Source organism: Netta rufina (genome assembly GCF_964035555.1).
Source record: "Netta rufina genome assembly, chromosome: Z".
Classification (NCBI taxonomy): domain Eukaryota; kingdom Metazoa; phylum Chordata; class Aves; order Anseriformes; family Anatidae; genus Netta; species Netta rufina.
The window spans coordinates 49,521,724-49,540,564 of NC_140126.1; positions in this window are offsets into that span (position 1 = coordinate 49,521,724).

Genomic DNA, 18,841 nt, shown 5'->3' on the forward strand with positions numbered 1-18,841 from the left:
CACGAGGTTCCTGCCAGCCCACTTTTGAAGCCCCTCGAGGTTCCTCCTGATGGAAGCACAGCCCCCTGGTGTATCTGGCACTGCCCCCGGTTTCGTGTCATCTGCAAACTTGCCGAAGGTAAACTCTGTGATAAACTTTTTAGCTTGTTTTGGTACACGGTTCCATGTTTATGGAAACATGGTGTTTATGGAAACACATTTAATTATGTATCTGGTAAAAAGCCATTAAATAAACTTGAAAATTTGATGGTACACACTTGTCCTTTTGTCTGTTGCATTTACATTTGCTTGTGGGAGGCTCGGCTGAAGATGAGTGTTCCCCGGACAAGGCTGTCACAGTAGATGGCTCTTTTAGGAGAGCTGAAGCTATAATTCAGCTGCAGTTGTAGGCAGGTTTTCTGCTACCAACCACCAGCCTGCTAGTCACCAACCCCAGAAGCCACATGGGCATTTGCTCTGAGGGGACAGAGCACAAAGTCACACTCCCATCCCTGTTCCTTTGAGATCTAGGGAGCTAATGCGCTACATAGGATGTCTGTCTCGTCAGCATCCACACACAGAGTCTGTCAGTCATAGCTCGGTTTTCTTCGTGTCTCGGTAATCTCAGATTTTGCCTTGGGAACTTCCACTGCAACTCGTACGACAAGAGTTAGGGCCTCGCTGTTGGGTGGACTAAATCAAAGGACAGCGAGATGACAAAGGTTGGGGTGAAGAGGAAAAGGGCCTAAAAAATAAATAAATATAATTTTGTGATCTACTGTTATTTTTACTTTATAGCCCTCTATGAGGACAAGTAGATATCTTGTAGTTCTTTCATTATGTAATACTAGGTAAAAAGCACATTAATTACAAAAAGTCTAGAAAACGCAACAGTGAAGACAGATTGAAGAGACTGGTGTTTTGTCTATAAAGTAGACTGAGGATGACAAGAGAACTGTCTTTAAGTATGTTAAAAAGAAATGCTATTCTATACATCTGGTATGACTAGAGAAAGTGGCATTGAGCTTGAATTGTACCAAATTAGGCTTAGATTAGAAAAACAAACTTGCTTAGGTGAACCAGCAGAGGATATTGTCTGGGACAATGGTGGGAACTCTGCTGGGAGGCTTCTAAAGGCAAATTCAGATTCATGTTGGTTGAGACTGGCATCTGTACTGCTAGCCCTGCCTTAGGAAGAGGTAGATGAATAAAAAAAGTTTGTTTGTTTTCAAGGTAGCTGGCTCTGGGCCTTAATAGACATGGGACAAGAGAAGTCCTGATCTGACCAAGTCTATCTTGTGTTTCTAACAAGCCTCATCTGTACACAACAGCCAGCAGGCCTGACCAGCATGCCTTTACCTAGGAGCTTTGCTAAACTGCAGTGCTTAAAAGCCCTGAGGTAACAATGTGGCTCCACCTTATTTCAGGACACCTTAATGACTACTTACAATAATATTCAATTTTATTACAAAAAACTCATTGTTTGTCCCATTATTTTCCAAGAAGAGGATTAGTTCTCATGACTAACAGATGCTTAATTGGTGGGAGGGAAGGAGAGGGGAAAGGAACACAATTGATAATATTAAGTCAATTGCTCATTGTTGGCAGGTAACTAATGAGGAGCCATGGGTATATCAGGTGTTGCGAATGAGTTGGCTAGAATATGTTACATGGAAAGCTGTTCAGCTCCACACTAGCATATGTTGTGCTTCACAGTCAAGAATATTTTTCCCTGTACCCCTTATTTCTGCCTTCATTTTGGAAACTTACTTCTTCTAATATCAAAACAGGGAGGCAGCAGAACATGAAAACAACCTTTTATAAAACACATTTTATGCGGAGCAAGCACCTATGAGTAAACCACCTTTGTGAGAGAGACGCTTCCCATCCTCCCCTGGGATGTGTTGCTGCTCTCTAAAGCACGAGGTCACACTCAGATCTTTCTTGCCTTCCCCACCGTCTCAGCCCCTAGGTGCCAGGGGCTCTGTTACCTGCTGCTGCTGTTGCCTTCGTGCCTGGGATCATCACAGAAATTCATGGGATTCTGTTTAATGCAAGCTGACTCCAACCAGCTATTAAACTATGCCTCATGAGTGAGCTGGTTTAAGTCAAGCTGATGTTTTCATCCTCTCTAGAGTCTTCAGAATCCAACAAAACAAACGGAAGTTGTTTTAGGGTCATTTTTCTCTTCTTTTGCACATTTTTGTATCTCTCCCCTCCCACTTTCTTACTGTGGTGCACAGTAAATATCACAAAGCAAATTTTGATGAATCACTCGCTCCTATCTCACAATACTCAGCGCCTTATCCCCAGACGTACCTTCCTGCCTACCCCTCAACATGTCATGCATCGGCAAGGAAGGTGAGAAACGTGTCTCGTTAAAAGGTCAGCTGCAGCAACGGGAAGAAGACAGCTACGGGCAGCCCCGTTCTTCTGTCTCCTCCCTGCTCACAGGGCTGGGCACCCTTCATCTCCTGCCTTTCCCTGTGAAGGATGAAGGACCTGAAGCCCAGCAGACTTTTGGTTTAGGTTTCTCAGCAATACCCTTTGTCTGATGACTGAAACCAAAGAAAAAAACAGAGGCATGGCACTGAAGTGGACCTGCTGTCAGCCAGGGCTGTATTCACACCTGGGAGGCTGCAGTAGAGCCCACGCACCGAGGAGCTATTGCAAAAAGTTTCAGTCATGTCTGGAAAGATTGGTTTCCTCTGTCACTGAGGCTGTTGGGTGCAACTTTCTTTTATTGAAGAAAAGCAAGGCATTGCTTTGAAAATAAGCTCTGTGGTGTCACCCTTTATTTGCATACAGGTAGTTTGAGCCCCTGGGGTTTTTGTTCTCATCATTTTGTTCACAGCTCCCTCCAACAACTAACTAACTAACTAACTAAATAAATAAATTTCTGTATAAGAAAATGAAAGAAGGAGAACTCAGTAATACAACTACAAGAGCTCCAGAATAGATAAAAAATATATATATAAAATTGGCATATAAGTCACATGATTAAAACCACAAGGACTGCCAACATGGTGTCACCGAAGCTGTTTCTCTGGAAATCCCATGAACTTCCCCTTCTGTCCTGCTAGGCAAACCCTTTCTTGGCTTCGGGTCTTTGCTATTGATTTATTTCATCTTGCTCAGAAGAATGAAGTGATTGCAGTAAGCGTAGATGTTAGCTCACCAGCAGAAGTAGCCACATGGGCCCCAAAGAGTAGATCTGCACTACCTCGTGCTCTGTTTTGGGCTGCTGTACCCTGCTGAGCCCCTCACTGACTTGCTGGGGGCATTGCAGATGCCGTGGTAGATTTGGGGGCAGAAGGACATAGGGAGTAGCTGAAACACTTCCCCATAAGCCAGGAGATTGCACTACAGGGGCTTCATTGCCAAGGAAAGTGAGAAGGAAGTGGGTAGATCCTTACCCTTTGGAGGAGAAAGGGAGGCAGGGTAGCACCAACCCACCAGAAAATGCCCGAAAGAACAGCCCTGACTGAGGCACGCTTCCTTGCAAAGGGCGGTGAGATCAGGTCCTAGCAGGGGCCTGTGGTGATCCCATGAGGACTGTGAGGCAGCCAAAAGCAAAGGCAGGGTGCAGATGCAGCCGGGGCAACTTGTCCCAGTGTTGGTGAGTGTACCCCACAGTACCCAGGGGACTGACAGCCATTTTTGAGCTTCTGCAGACTGACCTAAGCCCAGCAGGAATTAGTTGCACAACTCTCCACAAAGTAGCGTAGCTTTTTGCCTTGCTGGCATCCTCCTGGCTTCAGTGCAGCACGATGAGTCCTGCGTAGCACTGTTCCTGGAAAAAATGAGAGCTGTTAAGCAGAGGCTGCAGGGCCCAAGCTGCCCCTGCTGTTATGGGAAGATTCATGAATAAACCCAGAATAGGTGGGCTCCTCTGTCCTTGGTTACTTGCTCAAATGCTCGTAGGCATTTGCCATATTTTCTTTCACAATCTGCTTTTTCTGTGCATTTTCCTTCAAGTATTTCTGCTTTTTTTTTTCTAGAGGGTTGGTGTCTTATTATTTCCATTGTCTTTGTTTTTATCACAATCCTGGTATTCACTAGTACAAGTAAGCAATATTAGGGTACTACCCTAGAGCCAGCCTTATAGCACTTGAAAAATCGTAACAGGTAGACTCTAAATGGTTAAACTGTATTAAGTATCAAAACCTAGTGAAAATAAAATAATCCGAATGGGAAAGGGGAATCAACTTGGGGATTAGTCATTACTGAGTAGGATTTACAGAGGAGTAAAACTAGCGTAAAAATGTAAACTAGCTTTGCATCCACCCACCATACCATGTTTGCTTGCTAAGAAACATCAAGCAAGAAACAGTAGGCGCATCATCTGATTTTCTGCATTGAAGGTCCATGGGTCAAAATAATCTAGCAAAATCTAGCCAAAGAGTGGTATCTCAGCCAAAAGATGTACGTGCCCAAGCTGGGACAGACCTATTCATAAATGCAGTGCACCATTGGCCTATTGGCCACCGAGAGGTCCCGCAGCCTTTGCCCTGAACTCTGTCTGCAGATCTTGGTGTTCCCTGCATGGCCCTTCCCTTGTGAGATGTTTCATATAATCAAAATGATCTTCCATCCCAAACTGCTCTGTACTCATTCCTATTAGCCCATCGACACAAGGCATGCTAGGACCTTGCCTAGTCATAGTACTACAGCCCTGCTGAGATTGTGAGCAGGTATGATACCCCATGGAGAGCTCCTTTCCCTTGGATATGGTCCTTTGCAGTGAGGATGGAGGTTAAATCCTTTGTGTCCCAACTGGATTCTCAAGTCCTGCTCTGGCAGCCCTCTCCCACCATGCCCCAGCCACCTCCCAACAGATGGCAGCAGCTTTTCATATTGTCCACGTGCAAGGCTGGACTGTGTGCAAAAGTATCATGTTTCCACATGGCAACTATGGTGATTTTTTTTCCTCCCTAATTGTTCAAAGCCCTTTTGCTTTCAAGGCAAATGTAGTCTGATAAGGATATTTCAGTACCTTGGCTGCTCTTGGTCTATCATGTATAGCTCCTCTTCTTTTCTTCTGACAGCATCAGCACTGCTGATGGTCAAACCAAGCTGGCAGCTCACTTACACCCCCAACTTTGGGAGTCATGTGAGCATGTAGAAGTCCTGGTTTACATTAACCCTCCTCCCCCTCTTCAAACCTCATTTTTCCAGAGAAAATTTGATAGCAAGGAACCAGTTCCTACAGCCCTGTATACCAAAAGAGGAACAAGACAAAAACCAACTGTTGAACTCATGCTTTGGTAAGTTTTGTATTTATAAAGTAGTCTCAAGCTTTTGAAGGACCTGAGTCAGATCAGCTTTTGAGGATAGTGTTCGTCAGCACTATTGCTTCTCTTCTTCCCCTGCTCTCTTATTACTGCCCTTAAGTCTGTTTCTTCTCACTTTCGTCTTTCTTGCTTTGGTGCTGCCTTTTCCTGTCTCCCTTGCACAATGGAGAGAGTTTCTGCTTACTTACTGTTGTACCCTCTCCCTGCATCTTTAGTGTGACACCTCTTCAAGGAATTTAATGGACGGGTAAGGGACGTCCTTTTGATGAAGACCTTAGCACCGGTGCTGTAAAAGTAAAAAACATAGGCTCCAGAAAATGTGTGAAGTTTTAGATGTATTTTACCCTTAATTCAAAAAAAAAAATAATTATGCCAAGCCATCTGTTGCTAATGTAAAAAAAGATGTAAATAGATGATACATAGTGTACAGAGTGTCACATGAGTGCTCCATCTGCCATGGGGAAAGTCAGCATTCCCCAGAAAAAGCATCGGGTGCTGAACTGCAAGCCAGGCTTTGGAGCAGCCTTTGACTTTCCGAAGGCATAACCTGCTCCAAAGGCTGCCTCAAAATGAAAACAACTCAGGCAAGATTGGACAGGGTAGATTTCTGCATATCAGTCCTTCCTCTCTGCTTTTTTGACAAGTTGCAGTGGTGGCTAAGTTGGGGATGAGGTAAGGCATACCCTTTACACACTTGTTTCAGAGTCTGAAAACTCACAGGCCTTGCTCCCTTACTTACACTTCCAAGGTTTACTTGGCAGCCAGGTGCCTAGCAAGCTATCTTTTTACTTGATGACAGCACAAGGCTCCCTCAATGTCAAAGTAGCTGGGCAATCAAGTGGGAGATGAAACCCAGCTTTGGTGAATGCAGTATACATGTAGTGTGCATAGGGCTCAAGCAACCCTTGCTGTGGTGGCATAGTGACAGATCCCACTCACAAAGAGACCCAGGAGGTGCCAAGAATGGCTTGGTGTGCTCAGGAGGGGTCAGGACTGGAAATCAAAGGTCAAGAAGTACAAGGAATGAAATAAAGAACCAAAAATATTGCTGTTAACATAAGCCCCTGGTGTGTCTGCACCACAAGCCCTCCGTGTAGCTCTGGTCTCCACACCTGCAAATGGCTGCAGGGAACCAGGAAGGAGGCTGAGGAGCAGGATGACTGGAACAGCTGCGTATGAGGACACAGCAAAGACAGTAAGGTTCTTAACACCCAGAGCAGAGGAGAAATGGCAGAGGTCTAAGGAACATCATCATTTAGTCAGGCATTGGGACGGGTTGCCCAGGGAGGTGGTGGAGTCACCGTCCCTGGGGGTGTTTAAGGAAAGGTTGGACGTGGTGCTTGGGGACATGGGTTAGTGGGTGACAGTGGTGGTAGGGGCATGGTTGGACCAGGTGATCTTAGAGGGCTTTTCCAGCCTTAATGCTTCTGTGATTCTGTGAAACCAGGACTAGAATGGGAGATGTGCACAGGGAAGCACCTCTCCCAGCCCCCCGCAGCACAAGGCCTGAGGGCACCTCATGATGTTGGCAGAGGATAGGCCTGAAAGTCAGCCCAAGGACAGGCTGTTCCACATGGTGCACGGTTAACTTCTTCTTGAAGAAGTCAGGAGTTTGTTCCGTCTCCAAAAGCTTCTAAAAAAATCTGTGGCATTTCTGTGAGAAATATTGAGCGAGGAGGTAAGGTCCCAGAGCGACCTCTCCCTCCACAAGTTCCTAATGGTCATTGAGAGCAGTGCAGGGTGCAAGTGGAAGATCTTCTATCCCACCTCATTCTCTCCTGACGTGACTGCTGCTGTCTGCCAGCGATATTTATACACAGGGCCTGCAACCAAGGGCAGGCTATGGCTGGAGACCAGGCCCACCACGTCCCAGTGGCAGCAGGCACCACTTGCAGTCTGGTGGAGGTCTGCAGGGGGAAGCCACCCTTCCTGGGGACTCCTGCTGCTGCCTGGCTGTAGCTTCTCATCCCTGAACAGTGCGGGGAGGGCGTTTGGGCACACGTGCCCTCCCAACTCCTGTCTTTCACCTTCTGCCACTGCCTGAGAGGCCAGGGTCACCCGGGCTTTGCATTCCCGTCCTCTGCACTGCTGAGCAAACAAGCAGCGCCTTGTCTCCTCCGGACACCTCCGCCCCATGCTGGCTGCCTCTCAGTTATCTGCCGAAGTGCTTTGCAGGCAAATATTTGCTCTGCGGTCCCAGACGCTACCTCACTGCTGTTTGCCCAGGTTCTTACTTCAGCGCCGTCAACATCGCACTCTCCCCATCCGTATACGCCGAGGTGCTCGAACATACATGATATTGCAGGGGCACAGGCTTCCTCATCCCACCCTCCCGTGCATGTGCCTTGCTGGCAGGCAAGGAGGAAGAGACAGCCCAGAGATGCCCGGCTTGCCAAGCCCACCTGGAGTCTTGCAGCCAGCGCAGCCTTATCGGGGAGGATGCTGATGACGAGCAGCACAGCCGTGAGCCCCTGCCACTTCCCGAAAGCAGCAATGAGTCACACCCACCCTGTGCCTCATCCGAAGAAACTGAAAGGAGCAAAGGGCAAGTGCTGGGGAAGTTCTCCCCACAAGGCATCCCCAGGAGCCTGCGCCGGGGAGCCCACCTGGCTGCTCCCAGCCCATGACCCACAGGTGAGAGTGTCCCTTGACACCCCCAGAAAGAGTGATCAGTGGGGCCTCAGTGACATTTGACAGCATGAGGTGATCCTAAGGGTATGCTGGGGTTAAAGGTGTTCAAGTGACCTAACCCACAGGGCACGCTATCAAACTGTCTGGAAACAGATTTTGGAGTAGTCAGTGAGGAACTATTTTGCCAACCCACCACTACGAACATCTGCACTGTGACAGAGAGAAGGTGAAGGTGAAGAGGGAGAGCTCTTGATGTCATGAGATCAGCCCTGATGGCCAGCACACGGAGAGACCCGACTCTCCCCAAAAACCTTCAGTGAGGAGGCAAACTGGGAGACCTCCCCTCCAGCAACTTGTGTTTAATCCCCAGTTGCGAACTCTGGAGAGCAGGGAAAGGCAGTAGAGGTAATCTGGCACCTTTGTTATGTATTGTTATTTGTCTGGAGGTTGCCAATTTTCTAATGTGTGTTTTGGGGAATAGTGACAAGTTTCGTGTTACAAGACTCCTAATGCTATTTATTTATTTACTTATTTTATGCTTAAGCATTTATATTGCTCTCTTTTTTTGTGTAATTCTCTCTCCAGGATCTTCCTTTATTTTCTCCCCCTTTGAATCATGCTGAGCATGAACCTTGCCAGAAGTGCTGTCTAGGAGCAACTTGGAGCCGAGAGCCAAACCTGCAAAGCCCTCCTAGCTTTTAGGGCAACATTCTTGCTGCGGCTGTACCCAGGTCTTACCCAGCACGGGGCAGCAAGGAAGCACTGAACCTGCATGCTCACAGTGCTGGCATGATGCGCTGTGTCTCTCCTCTGCAAACACAGCTGTCAGCCCCTTTGCTAATCCACTGAATGGAAAATTTCCACTTTTTGTTGCGAATCGACAGGTGAAAGTCAGAAGTGTTCAAGGCCAGGCTGGATGGAGTTTTGAGCAACCTGATCTAATGGGAGGTGTCTCTGCCCCTGGCAGGGAGGCAGAATTAAATAGTCTTTAAGGTCCCTTCCAACACAAACCATTCTATGACTATATGAAAAATGTGGAGCTGAGCGCTCCCATCCTTGCGGCTGGGCTCAGAGTGCTGCAGGGCTGAGGGGTAAAAAAAAGCGCTGGGGTTAGTAAAAAGCGCTGGGGTTAGTAAAACACAGGGCCTCAAGGGGAGATGCAGCAAGGAGAAAGGGTGGGAAAAGGGGTGGAGAGGGAGGCGAAGAGTTTCTGTTTGTGTGTAAAGCCTCAAGGCTTGCAGAGCATCAGGTGGACTTGTGTCAGGTGTTTACTGCGGGTACTGGAAATTTACTAGCAGACAGACTGCTCTGCTGGGCCCCAAAGGGAAATGCCTTGCTTGGTACAAAAGAACAACCAATAAGCCAAGCAAAAGCTGGAGGCTTGCTCCCAGGCTGGCATAGCTCAGGCAGTGCAGGGCAGCTCCTTCAGAGCGAGAGTGGTGGTGGTTTCTCTGAGGAGACACCAGGCTGGAGCGGAGGAGGAGTCACTTGTCACCACAGAGCAGGTCTGGGGGAAGCTGACCCCAGGTTTTGGATACCTTCCAAAACAGAACCATTGGAAGGGTGTGTGTGTGTTAGCTCCCACAGCCAAACCACAGGACATGAGAGGCACCCCAAGAGCTGCAGCTGGCCCCTGTAACCTGTACCCTCAGGAATCTGGCCCTCATGCCTGCCTGACTTGCAGGTCGCTGTGGGGGAGCAGCCACCCCCTGACCACCTCCCTGAGCCAAAACCCTCCCAGGGCCAGACCGAGCTGGCATCTGAGAGCAAAAGTGAGGGAAGCAGGAATTTCAGACGTGTCAGGGTGGCTCGGATGGTGAGACATCTGTCCAAATGTGCTGAGGGTTTGCCATTTGCACTTCTTGATCTCATTTACTGTTGGTGGGGGGAAACCCAACGCAACTTCTGTGTCATATCTTGCACTTCGCTATGTCACACCAAAGAAGGGGAAACTTTGGAAAATGATCGTAATTCAGCCGAGGGGCGGTTGTCTCATGCATCTGAAGGTGAAGCAGGGAGCAATCAGCCCACACCAGGAGCACTGAGAGAGGTCCCCCGCTTTTTTTTTTCATTATTTCATTATTATTTGCCGTTTGATTTCTGGCAACTGATGCAATTGCCAGATCCACCTGAAGGGCGTACATCACAACCTGAGTTGCTCTGACTGAGGAAGAAATTTGGTCTAGGACACAGGCAGCACCACTAAGTCTGGTGGTGGGTTGAGTTACCACCACAGGATACTGCTTTTGGAAGTCTTGCAAGGTCTCTGGTGACAGAAGGTGAAGGGAAAAGGGCCGTCAGAGGCAAAATAAAATTTAACATGATGCTGCAGGTTAGCATGCAAGTAATGCGAAGCACCCAGCTTTTACTCCATGCCCATCAGATAACAGAGTGCAACCAGATGAAGCTCTTTCCTCGCTGAGCTCTTCTGATTCTGAGCGCACCTCTGTGAGACACTCCAGGCCCAAACTGAGCGCTTAGTGCAAACAAGTAGCTTGGTTCCTATACTATACTTAAAGACATACCTCTGTGTAAGTGGGCTCTATAGCTCAAACTGTCATCCAAAATTATAAACAGTACCCTCAAACATCTTTCAAAGCACTCAGGACTCTCACCTGCTTGTTGCTCTCCCCCTCTGTATCTTATTCAGAAAGCATCAAGGATGTTGCAAGAGTACTATGGACTCTCTCAGGAAGAAATCTGTATTGAAGTGGAGTGGAAATCTGTACAGAGTGGTCTGGCTAGCACGTGTGAAATACAGTCTGCAGCCATGCACAACACAAAGATTAAAATGCATTAAATAACTCCTGGTGTGCTGAAGGAGGCATGGTTCCCATTTAGAAGTCACAGTAATCCCCCACCAGACAGATTATGTGGCCATAAAACCTAAGTGGCTATGTACAACAGCTTGAATGACAATGCTTGCAGCTTCTTTTTTTTTTTTTCTTTTCCCTCCCCCCCCCTCTAACTTTTTGCACACCAGCTTCTGTCCCCTGCCCCTCTGCAGAGGTAGCCGGGATCCAGCTATATCATGGGCTGGTGTCCTGACCTCCGCGGCCACTGCTGAGCTTCTCAGCTTTTGCTTGAGCTTGGCATCCTCCGAGCATTCCTGCTCAGGCTTGGCACTGCGTGGTTCCCCGAGTAACTCAGCTGGGAAGACAGATCCGGGAGGCAGGGCTGCCCTCCCGGAGCAGCCGAGTTCTCAAGCGGAACCTCTGGGGTGTTTCTATCATGCAGCAGTGTTTGCCGAGCAGCCCTCCCGTGGGAATATGTCAAAATGTAGTTACAGGCATAAGAATGGTCACGAGAGAGGAAAAAAAAGAAGAAAAAAAAAAAAAAGTGCTGCCTTGTTCAACAGATTTGTTGCAGATGTGGTTTCAGAGCAAGCTCCTACCACCCCTCATTCTGCTGTGACACTGCTCTTTTCTCCAGAGAGTGGCCTGGGATCTGACGTCACAGCAGTGGGGCTTTCTCTTCTCTGCCTCTCTTTTTAAAAGCTCACTTTCTGAGCTGCGTCTGCACTATTGAAAAGGGAAGTTGTCCTAAAGAGCAGCATTTTATTTTTTTTACCACAAGAAATCCTTCCTTCCTTGTACTTCAAAACGCTGATAGAGTTGAAAGGAGCAGCACATTAAGCATGATAAAAAGGCACTGCAGAAAAAGCCTAGATGGACCAGCTCTTTGATTTTCCATCAAAGCGAGAATTATGCCTTAAGACGGCTTTCAAAGTTCCTGCTGAAATAATGAAAAAAAAATAAACAGCCAAAAATATGAATATAAAGCAACTTTAATTTTCCTCTAGATATTTATATCAAAGAAATAATACTCATGTCCAAGTATTGTACATACAATATCTTCCTTATAAACTCTTTAGTTTAAAACACGTGTACAAAATTGCACATTGCAGTTTGCAAAAAATCATAAATACCTTTTTGCATGTAAACAATTCCAGCACAAGGATAAATGTTATACATTCCAAAATGTCTAAGTCTCTGATCAGAAACAAACAAAAACAAACAAACAAAAATCCCATTGTGATCCCCATAAAGGTTCTAGTGTTACAAATCAACCATTAACAGATTCATAACTGATGTACTACACACAGGAATACACAAATGAGCACAAGGCAAGTCGCCTTTTAGTCATAAGCACTTAAGACAGAGACTTGGAATACAATTCTGCTGCCGTTTATATCCATGGTATCCACCCCACAGTATTTAGTGGTAGCAGGATTGCATTAATTTTTCCAAGATTACCAGTTGCAGTACGCCTTAACTTTTAATTCTTAAACAAGTTGGCCACTGCGGAACAGTAGGAATTGGAAAGTTATTGTAAACACAGTTATCACCGTTGTATATTCAGCAAGTTACAGTATTCTCCTAAACACATCACTAAATTAAGAAAATGTTTTACATTTAATCAAGTGCAAGTTGCCAACCAAATATTGTCCACTTTGTCTCAGAAATAAGCATTTTGACTATAGTTCTACATAGTTTGTTTAAGTAACGTAAAAAAATACAATGGACATAATCCTCAGTTGTAGTATATTATTAAGCCCTGTAGCTTCCGTTTATGTAAAAAAAGTAATCACCACACCAAGAAAAAAAGCTGTCAGAGGTGTCCTTGATAAACCTCTCCTGACCAAATCCAGCCAGTCAGTAGCTACTGAATTTTGTTTCACTGCTATTGCCTAGTCTGCACGCAATATGCTGGCCAGCACACCCGTTTGAAGAGTTCCCCAAAATAATCAGTTAAAAAAAAAAAAAAAAAAAGAAAGAAAAAAGCAGAAGTATTTCTGAATCCATACAAAGCAGGTTTTTGCATTTATTTTTCACCTATTCAAATACTGTTAATTATCAGAAGTTCTTCCTGAAGCAGAGATTTTTGGAAGGGCTCCTCAGAGGGTTCCTCTGTGCCAGTTAATTTAATAAGGCAGAATACGAAGGTGCACATAAAACCAACTCATAAAAACCTGGCGAAGCACGTGGGCAGGCAGCCACCCACCGACTATCTGCACATAAGGTGCTGCAAGAGCGGAGGCAAAATCTGAGCTGCTCTGTCTCCACCTTTCGTTTTTGAATAGCTCTCCTGGACAAGTGAGGGAGCTGCAGTGCCCTGCCCCAGGGCCTCGGAAGGACCAGTTTGGATTTCAGCGCTGTAGGAAGTGGCAGTTTGCTCACACTTCTCCTTTCGGACAGAAACGGAGCTTGGGGGTGCTGGTGGCTAACCGGCAGGGAGGGGCTGCTTCTCCTTTTCAAGAGATCCCCGGGGTCTGCTGATCATGCAAGGGATGGCCACGGGGGACGAGTGACCCCAGCAGCCACCCCAGCTGGCAATATTGCAAGGCTCAGGGCACTGTGCAGCATTAAGCATTTTCTACACCACAGGCATTCAGCAGGGACCAGACGTCAGAAAACACCGGGAGCTCTCAAAGCTGGGTTCCACCACCCAAGCTGATGGAAGGTCTCTAGACAACTGGTGAAGCCAAGTGGTCTTGAAAGCACATTGCTCAAAGAAGGATGTATTTCTGCTTTCCTAGCCTGCACCTGTCCAGAGCTGCTCCTTTCTTACAGGGATCTGTTTGGAGTGATACAGGATGGGCCACCATGAGCACCACAACTGCAAGGGCACATTTGTGGTCTCCGACACCTCAAACACGTTTTCAGCCTAGGCAGAAATTGCAGAAAGAAGAAACAAGCCTCAGACAAGTGGCTCCAGAAAAAAAAAAGAGAAACTGCCCTGGAAGGAATGACCTCCAAGTCCCCATACTGAAAAACAAGGAAGCTGCAGAGCTACTCCACCAGCAAGACTTGTTCAGAAAGAGAGATCCAGCTGGTAAGAACCTGCACGGGGATCTTAAGGGTTACCTTCAGACAGCATAAACTGGAGGTAATCTAGCAGATGAGCTTGTTTCAAGGACCAGCAGGCCTGCTCCTTGCTTTCGCAGCAGAAAAGCCCTGATACTGCCTTCTCTTAATGTCTCTACACATCACTCCTTTTGACCTTAAAAAGCCCGTAGACCCATTCCTAATTAAGACGAGTGGGTGTGGTAAGCAGCAGCAGCCAGATTTCGGTGGGCGAGAGGCCTATGCAGGCTTGCTCATCATTTTCAGTTTGAAAGCCAGGAATTGCACAACACTTACATTGCAACACTTATTCCCTTCTCTTTGTCCCCTACTGCAACCAAAGCAAAACTGCACGTGTAAATCAGTGTTTACAGAGAGCACAGTGCCAGCACTGTGCCAGGTGTCTCAATAAACTGTACATCGTCACAAAGCAAAACAACTCGCTAAGGCTTGCTCGTGTTGGCTTTTTTGTTCTACTTTTTTTTTTTTTTTTTGGGGGGGGGGTACGACAGAGGACAGAAATTAATGAAGCGTGAATATCTAATCTGTTACATAGAGAGGAATGCTCAAGGGACTCGCAAGAACTTGTTTTGCTACATATTGAGCAACACCACATGGGAAAGCCTTGAAATTAGAGCAAATGCTTGAAGCCAGGGCGTAGCTGCCTTTTGGAACTTGTCCTTCGTGAGCCTCATTTTATTAGAGAGCAGACCTTTGCATCATCAGCCAGCATTCAGACCTGGACTTTACTTGATGACATTTCAGTATGGTGGTTACCATGGCTTTAAATAAATAAGGGTAAGTGTGAAATTACCACTCATTGGGCAAAACAGGGAGGGGCACGGTTTCCAGAGAAGACGAGTTTAGAAGACACTTAAGCAGTAATATTAAAACAAAACAAGATGAAAAGCATCCTGAAGAGCAATATTAATTCTCCCCCACTTCAACATACAATGAATATCAACATTAAATAATCTCTCGTACTTAACTTTTATTCCTTCCCTGGATTCCTTGCTTTCTACAGCTAACATCTCTAATTATTACCATGGGGAACAGGATAAAAAATGTACTTGGTATTACATACTATTGGCCTGCTGGGAGCGTGACATCGCACTGCACACCACAAATACACCACAGATACACCAGCCTGCGCTGTGATTTCAGCCACAGTGTGCGCAGGGCTTTAAAACACCACAGGGAGTTACAATACCACGTCAGTAACTGGCACAAAATGGTCTGAACTGGTGACGTTCTGACACTTGGGCAGCATGCTAGGAAGCCCTGCCCTGCTGAAGGTGTCACCTTGCAGACTGTAAGTAGAGTAGGTGTCCTAGGTCCCTAAGGCCTATGTGACATGCTATATATAACAAGATGAGTTTAACTCTCTGGAAGTCAGTGTCTTCCCACCGTTTCTCTACAATGCACCTTTCTTTGATGGATATTAATACACAGAATGGTAAAAACTGGAAAAAGAACAAGAGTTCAGCTGTCGACTCCGTTCATTCAGAGAGGCAAGTTTTCTATCAGTGTCATTTCAAGTTTCCAGGGAAGAAAGGGAGGATATCCTAAACACGCTCTCCTGAGCAGCCCATTAACTTTACTCTGTGCCACCATGCTGCTCGTGTCCAGCACTGCAAGAAAACCTGGTGGTTTATGAAACAGAGGAGAGGAAAAAGGCTGTGAAGCGCAACACGCTATCCTTTGAAAGGCTCAGCATGAGCCACAAGGCTATCTGTATAAGTTTTTTTTTTGTTGTTTTGTTTTTTTTTAAATAGACTGTTCATCCTTAAAAGCCAACCCCCTGTGTCAGGCTGAAGGGCTGTGCACCCCTTGAGGTGGCAGGAAGCTTTCTGGAGAGGACAGAAAAATGTTACCAAACACTTCTACAACATGCAAGCTCCTGGTTATGATTTTTACAAAGATCAGTGTTGATCTTTGTAAAGACCTATTGGACCTATTCCACTCTGAACTCGTTTTTAAACCAATAAGTGGCAGTAGAAGTTAAGTCTTCTCAGTAGTTCACGAAATATCAGAACCTAGCAGCGCACTGGAGCACAGAGAACTGGTCACATCCATAGTCCACCATCACTCCAAAGCCTTCCTCCAGAAATCATAATTTCTCCAGAAAAGGTACTTAGCCAGCACATAGGATTCTTGGCAGTATTTTGGACCATCTTTCTTGCCAGTAGAGAATCCACAGAAAAGTTCAGTGTACAGCTAGCCACAACACAGACACAGACCTTTCGACAGGCACAAAAGCAAACGGCAGGCAGGTAATTATTCATGGCCAAACCCCTTAAATCATTATGTATAGCAACCTTCCCTTCACTTTGCAGTAAATCACTACACACGAGCTGCAGCACTTCAGATCGCAGTACGACTAAATGTGACTTTAAAAGTAGGTGATCTTTTGGCATTAATTTAACATGGCAGGATTTGACAGTCCCTCCAGTTTGACTGGCAATCTAAAAAATCCCCTTGCGATCACACGCGTTGCTGTGACTTAGTTTTCTTCTGGGAGAACTCGGCCCCTGCAATGAAAATGATGGTGCCTCATGGCATACCACGATGAGTGCTGCTATTGGAGCTGGGAGGACACCACAGAGAGCAGGACCCCAGCGTAAGGGCTCACATCTACTGGAGACACAAGACGCTTTCATGCAGCACTCTCACATTGGTGACACACTTTTACAAGACTACTCAAAAGAAATCTGCATTTGGAAACAGCCAGAAGATGGCCACACGTGCAGTGGACTGTGTGAACTTCCAATCCCAGATCCAGTCTGCAACGGCGCTGATAAGGAGAGCAAGCCTTCTGGCATGCCAGAGCTGAGGAACGGTGCTGCCAGCCTGAAGCAAGCAGTGGGGATCAATGCACGCTGCCAGTCAACGGGGTGGCGTCTTGGAGAGATGCCCTCGCTGTAAATTTTAGATGTAGAGGATTTTATACCTTTAGCAGCATGCAGGCCACAGCAGGCTCTCCACAGCGCACCGAATTTTAATGAAGCCCACATTTAGGTTGTCACACGCGGCCACTCCATGCAGAAGTCACCTCTGAGTTACTAACAGGCACCGTGAAGAGAGAGGTGTCACCGCATAAACAGCTGCAAGCCTTTTCATCAGCAGCCCGGGGAAAGAGAGACCTTGGAAATAAGCGGGCAGGAGTAACTGAGAACTAACAAGACCTCTCATCTACCATAACACACCACAGTGGCCTAAATCTTCCTAAATTCAGACTTAATTAATCAGCACCTTCTCAGTACAGTTTCGCCACGCGTGCCAAGATTTTATAAGGTTTATAAGAAATGTTCCTTTGACAAAATCCAGAATCTTACATCTCTCCTATGGAACCAGGTAGAGTAAATCCTGATGCAGCACCACAGCAAGCAATTATGGCTTTCAAAAGATCAGTAGCCACATGCAGGACTGTTATGCGCAGTGAAGCCTCCCTGTTCAAGGCTTTTTCTGCTGATGCAGAGAAGTGTTTTAAAAAGCAGGGCCGTGACAGATGTTACCATCCACCTGTGCTGGAATGCACGCAGTCACTGCACAAAACGCTGACCAGAGGAAGTGAGCAGAGAGGGGCAGAACAGCCGAGGAATCTCCCAGCGCTCTCCCAGTTACAGTAAAATAGCAAATAAATTACTTGGGAAATGGAAGTGGTTTTGTACAAGTCAAGCGCGTACGCAGAGATGTCACATTCCACTTTCTGTCCTTGCTAAACATAGAAAGTTAGAGAATCAAGTAGGGAAGGAACAAAAGCTGGTCAGCAGCAGTTACAGCTGCACAAGAATAAACAACAACAACAAAAAAGTAAATCATTGCTTTTTCTGCTTAAAATCCAGAAGGACGACAAAAGCACATTGAAGATTGACTTATGTTACAAGCAGATGAATTTCTTCTCGTATATTAATTTTGGATACAGAGAAAGGTTCCCTACGACGTTGCAGGACTCAGGCTGTTCAGACTCACACTGCAGCAGGCAAGCCACTATTTTCAGCGCTACGAGCAATTCGGGTTGCTGTGCCTCCACACTTCAAACGCCACAGAAGAGCGCTATGCAACAACAGGTATTTATAATTCCACTTCAAACTCCTGCAGATCGCCTTGAGGCTTAACTTTGGGCGACTGCTCCTTTCTCAGAAGTCAGATGGACATGCCGAGCTGGACAACTACAGGAATAAAACAACAGGGCAGGCATCTCATGACTTGTCTCAGTCATGACACGAACGCAAACCCAGATGACAGAGGACTGCTGTATGGCCACTCTTTGTTCTTCGAGAGTGCATGAAATTCAACAGTGATTTATGATGTGCGGCGAGGAGCCCAAATTCCTAGAGGTATTTGAGACCAGAGGCTCATGAGAAAATTGCCACTACCACGAGACTCAGCCCAGTCAGTAACGGGGATGCGGCACTACCACAGGCCCACACCTCTCGGGGCATGTGAAGCACTCGTCTTTGGGGATTTTGCTCCCCAGGCCTGCCGGGTTGATTCCCCCGAGCCGTGGTGGGAGCTGTCAGAACCACTCACCAACCACACAGACCTGCCTGGGCAGCTCGAGACACCGACGGACGCCAGGGAGGGAGCAAATCCATCAACTCCTAGTGATGGCGTTGCTTGATGTGGCGGCAGCAGGGCACGTCCCCCACATGGACATAAATCAGGCGCAGTGCCGGTGGCAGCTGCCCCAAGCCTCTGCCCCAGGAAGGGTGAACACTCCCCTAACCACAGATACTCCTATTCACCAAGACAGAAGGGATCTGCTAACGATTCAAGGAAACAAAAGTCATTTATGGATCAAGCCATTTTGCCGTAGCACCTCAACAGAAAGGCAACTCAAATCCAGACCAACACATCAAGCATCTTCAAAGTCTGCTGACGAGCAGCGTGCCAAATGCACACAGCAGCAACATCCCAACAACCAGGACAGATAAAGGAGGGGACCGCACAGTCCCCAGAGCAGAGGCTACACCTGGGGCAAGGAAACAAAGAGGAATGCTCATTTGTCACAGGTTCATACCTGAAACACAAAACCAGATCAGAAGGGCATGAGAGTAGCCTGCACTATGAGAGTCTTTGTAGGGACAC